We start from the raw sequence: 5,882 nt of genomic DNA, 5'->3' as shown, positions 1-5,882 counted from the left end.
AGGCACACAGAGCTCATACTCAGCTGATTCCTCCCCAGCACGCAAATAGGAATGGGCAGGCAAGGGCCAACTGACACATGAGGACATCCTCTGGTATAAAAGATGGGGAATACACACACCGAGGTGAGTGATCAAAGGAACAGAAAAAAACTGAAGAGTTCATAGGAGAATATAAAATAAATTATCTACTAGTGTCTTCCAGTGAATAGAGAAGATATTGAATCCATTAAGCACTATTATTTACACATAGAACAACTACACATTATGTATGTGTATATATAATATGCATATGTATATGTACATAGTGCTGGCTATGTTGCGTCACCACCCAGAAACTCCTACCAACAGGACTATCACACTCGTTTCAAGCTCTCTATACATGGGTGGAATAGAAAGCACGTGACCCACCTTGGAGAATTTGAACAGAACCACTTGGATTGATGCTCCCTAGAAAGGGCTCCATGAACATACTCCCGATACCAACAGCATCTTCAGGTTCCCCATCCCACTCCAGCACAAATGGTTTCATTGTCAACTATACCTTCAAGACAGCTTGGAAAAGCTCTCTCTGCTCCCCAGTCCACTGGCTTCCATGGGACACACAGGATTCAAATTCACATGCAGTGTCTCCATCGGAGAGCCCTGTGAATACGGGCCTTTTAACTCAAGAGTGGTGAACTAGGAATGAGTGACTGAACTTACCTGAATGTCACTTTCCACACCTGTAATATGGCATCATAGCAGATACTACCTTGTATGGTCCTCTTTGGATTGAATGACATAATGCAAATAATGTATATGTTTTGAATCTCTTCTCTCACCTGGGTTAAGTGGTGTCTGTATAATTCTCAAGCGGGCTTGGAGGATTCCTGCTGCTTCTATGGGCACTTTCATTCTGGCTAAAGAATGCAGAACCCAAGCCCTGGGCGGTGGGAGGTAATAGATTCACTGGCTCATAGGATGACAGGGCTGGAAATGACCCTCAGAAACATGAGGACTTGGGGGGATATCAAACCATCCCCCAATCACCTAATAGAGAGGGAGCAGGGTACCTGGAAGCAGATCCCAGCGTTAAACCCCAACCACAGGCTGAGTCTCCACGTCACACATCAGTTGGCATCATCTCTCCAGAGTCAGGACAAGAGCAGCACTTCCTCCCTGTACCATGACTCTGTGGGATGATTCAGAGCACATTCCTCCATTCTTCAGGGCTCTGTGACTACCTGAAGTGTCCCTGCCCCCATTAGGGAAAGGGACCAGATGTAGATTCTGCACAACTCAAGCCCCAACACATGGAGACAGATTTGGGTAGGTCACCATCAAGGACTTTTGTGATATTGTTCATACTGGGAAACTTAAGATGGGCTCTGAGCACAAACAGGCCCATGGAGTTTACCCCCTGGAATTGGCCCAGGCCTTGGACATCTTCTCTGCTACAGAAATTTCACACCTGATGACCCTTCACATTTATAGCTGCAGCTGTGAGTGCTCCTCCGAGCCCAAGACACTTGTACCTTCCTGAGAACTTGGTATTTCTACTCTGGTGTCATGGGACATTTTCTAAAATCTCCTCACAAACTTCTTTCAATTTCCCATACAAATACACTCCTTTGCCATCCCTCCCCATTTCATTAAAGGACACCACCCTTCATGCAGAAGCTCAAGTAGGAATTCTTGTCTCCTTCCCAACTCCTCTCTTCACTCACGCCCACAGGCATCAGAATGTCAGTGGTCTCTGCCTGCAGGATAGGTCCTGGATCAGACCCCATCTCTCCGTCTCTGCCTCCACTGCTCCCCCTGCTCCAGCTGTCATCATCTCAGCGTCAAGTCACTGCCATGGTCTCCCACCTGGTTTATCATTTTCCTGACATGGCAGCCGCTGTCCTTTTAAATTGAAGTTAAACTCTTTCTCGTGCTGTCAGCGCCCTCCATGTTCTGACCTCTGGTGGCTTTTACCCCTTCTCTCTGGCCTTCACTTACTGCATTCTGGCCACTCTGGCTTCTGGCTGGTCCTCACACCCACCACACTCAAGCCCACCTCAGAGCTGTCACCTGTTCTGTCCCCTCATCCTACAAAGCTTCTCCCTAGGTGTCTTCAGTGCGCAGGTGTCCCCTCCTGGGAGAGGCCTTCCAGGACCACTCTTACCAAGCATGTCTCCCATCGCCCCGGGCATCACTTCCTACCCCACTCTCTTTATATTTCTCAGTAAAATTTATCACCTCCTGCCATGCTATTTCTTTTATTTAATTTTCGTGTTCAGTATCTTCTGTTCCTGCCTAATGTTACAGCTCCATGAAAGCAGGGATTTTTTTCTAGTTTTCTTTGCTCTTCTCCAACCCAAGCGCAGTTTTATTTATAAATTATGAGGAACAGCCATTTACCATCTCCTGATACTGCCTGTTATTTATAGATTGTGATTCCTCACAGTTCACACATGTTATGTGTTACTTCCTTCCATCATAAAAACCAGCTTGTGCTCATTGCCTAATGAGGGGCCCTCACTTGTGACTACAGACATTAATTGTGGGGACTGAGGCTTAATTATGTGGGAAAAACTCCTTAATACTTCTCTCAGCTTCCACTGAGGAGGGTTAGTTGGTGATGGACAGAGAGATGAGGGGCAGCGATGTTGAGGTTCCCACAAATTGTCAAATTAGATGTCTTCTTGGTTAGAAACCTCATAATGCAGTGTTCTTGCAGTAAAACTAAATCTCCATGTCATTTATCAACTTCAGTATTTAACATTCAGCCATTATTATATTAGAATATAACTATATAATAAAAATTTATTTGTAGGCATACTATTTAAGTCCACCTCAAAATAGGTCTATTATCTTCTCTTTTCTTTCAATGATTTAAACTCAGGCAATGATTTAAACTTATGACTGTTGGGTATTCACTTCTAGAAAACATATTGCTATTGGCAACTAAGTCCATGGATACTGTATATATTTTCAAATTATAATACAATATTCCCACAAATAAGAAAATGTAGATAGTTCACTAAGAAGATTAATAAAGAAATAATATTTTTCGAATGTTATCTTCAGAAATGTGGTTTGATAAATGTTCAGTTTGAGTAAAACTTTGCATTTTAACTATAGAATTTTTCTCACTGTTAATGAGAAAGAATATAAAACCTCTGTAAAAGGAAAGCCCTCCTTCAAAGGAAAGACGGAGATGAGAAGAACCCTCTCCTCCACTGGTCACTGACGACTCGGGAGGTTTCAATGTTAGTGCTTTCAAAAATTTGTTTTCTTTACCAGTTACAATTTTACAATTCTATATCCTTTTGGGGTGTAAAAATTATATATATCTTCAGGAAGAAAAAAAATCACCTGAAATCTCACCTAGAGATACCCATTTTAAGCCATTGTAGCAGGTACTCTTCCACAGAGTAGGAAGAGAGCCCTCTCTCAGCAGCCCTGGTTTGGAGGAGGAGTCTCATGGCGTATCCACAAATGGCAATGTGTGAGGCCCTCAAGCCCCGAGTGACATCTGGGCCTCTGTGAGCTTCCTCCTGACTCTAAAAGGCAACCCCACTTTGATAGCTATGATCTGTCCTAAAACTTGAGAATTGGCATCCCCCCCGATTCCCCCCCACCCCAAAAACAAAGAAAGAAAGAAATGGGTACACAATAAGTACCAAGAGGAAAGAAAAGAGGCCAGCTTCCTCTCTGTCCCCTAGAAGTGGCACCACAAAACCCACTCCAGCTACAAACACCATCCTTAGGCCCTCCCACTCCCCCACCGGCACAAATGGATTCAGGCTCAGTGCACCTTCAGCACAGCTGCTTGAGGCTCCCTGTGCTCACCTGGTCACCTGGCTCCCATGAGACACCTGGCTTCAGTTCTCTACTCTTTTCATCTGTGAGGCACCCAAGCCCAGGACACCAGAGCCAGGACTGGGCTGATTATTGACCCTTCTACTCAAGAGAAATGAACATGTTAAATATTCACTTCCCTTCTCTGGGTCTCAGTTTCTCCATCTGTGAAATAGGACCTGGCCACAAACAGTCCCCTGGAGTTTATCCTGTGGAATCTTCTCGGCCCTTGGACATCTTCTCTGCTATGGTAACTTCCCTCCCTGATGACCCTTCGCACTTCTGTCTGCAGCCATGAACGCTCCTCTGAGCGCAGGCACTTATCTCCTCCGAGCACTTGGTATTTCTACTCTGAGGTTTAAGGGGCCCTGAAACCTAGCTCTCAAAGAGACCCATTCTGACTTCCCATCCAAAGGTACTCTTCTGCCATCCTCCATCTCAGTGAAGGACACCACCCCTCACATAGGGCTCCCGTCCCCATGCCGACTCCTCTCTTTTCTCGCACCAACAGGCATCAGCCCGTCTCATGGTCTCTGCCTGCAGGTCGGGTCCTGGATCCCACCCCACCTCTCCGTCTCCATCTCCACTGCTCCCCGGGTCCAGCCTCCACCATCCTCAGCCACGAGTCCCTGCCATGCTCTCCCACAGGTTTCCCTGCTTTACCCTTTCCCTCATGGCAGCTTCCGTCCTTTTATAAGGACACCAAACTCTTTATGGAGGATTCAACTCCCTCCAACTTCTGACCCCTGATGGCCTTGACCCCCTTCTCTCTGGCTTTACTCACTGCATTCAGGCCACTCTGGCCTCTGGTCAGTTCTCACACTCACTGTGCTCGTGCCGCCTTCAGAGCCATCGCCTCTTCTGCCCCCTCATCCTACGAAGCTCTTCTCCAGGGCTCCTCACTGCTCAGGTGACCACTCCTACCAAGAGTGTGTGTTTAGGCAAGGGTGCCCCCCATCCCCACACCCATCACCCCTCACCCTGCCTTGTTTATTCTTCTCCAGAACATTCATTATCACCTAATATGCTATGTCTTCTACTCAAATTTGTTCTTTAGTATCTGCCTGTCCTTCCTAAAATATCAGCAACATAAGGGCAGGCTCTCTCATTCTAGTCTTAATTGCTCTCTTCCAAGTCAAGCACAGCTTTGGTGGTTTTTTATTTATCAATTTAGAGGAGAAAGCCTTCATGTTCTGGTGATGCTGTCACTGTCATTTGTCTCATGTGACTCCTCCTATCTGCTCCAACTGCCACATGCTTCTTTCTGTCCACTGTACTAATCCACAGCTGGTGCTCACTGCCTAACCAGGAGCCATTCTCTGTGAGTACAGCTATTCATTATGGAGACCCCACTTCATTATGTGGGAGAGAAACCCCTGAGACTTCCCTCAGCTTTCCATTGAGGACTGTTAGCTGGTGAGGAGAGAGGGCCAAGGGCAGCAATGTGAAGGTTCCCCCAAATGTCAAAGGTGATTTCTTCTTGGTCAGTAAACACTCGCTCTACCTTCTTGCAGTGAAAAGACAAATCTCCAAGTAAATTATCAATTTTTCTTTTAAAATTATTTAACCATTATGATATTAGAATACAAATACAAAATAATACAAACTTCTCCCTAACCATACAATTTAACTTTATCCCAAAAGAGGTCAATCATCTTTTTTTTTGACTAAGTATATACTTACTTAATCAAATAAAGTTGCTTTTACTTATGATTTATGACTGTGGGAATACAACTCTAAAAAACTATTGCTGTTGATTACTAAAAGCTTTAATTGCCAAATTAAATATATTTACAACTTTCAATGCAATATTGAAACAGATAACATAAATAATTCACTGAAGTTTAATATATAAATAATATTTACACAATATTGTCTAGAGAAAGGTAGATTGGTGAAGATTCAATTTAAGGAAAAGATGAGTCTCTTAATCATTGCTAATGAGGGATAATCCAACAGTATGTGAAGAGAAAGAAAGTCCCACTTTTCTTGGTGTGTTCTAGGAATTCCAAAAGTTTTTAGATTTGGAGGAATTGACCATGAAAGAGCTGTCTGCT

The sequence above is a fragment of the Ceratotherium simum genome, chromosome 17 (assembly GCF_057802395.1).
Source record: "Ceratotherium simum simum isolate JZ-2026a chromosome 17, ASM5780239v1, whole genome shotgun sequence".
NCBI classification, from domain to species: Eukaryota; Metazoa; Chordata; class Mammalia; order Perissodactyla; family Rhinocerotidae; genus Ceratotherium; species Ceratotherium simum.
This window is presented reverse-complemented; position numbering follows the sequence as displayed.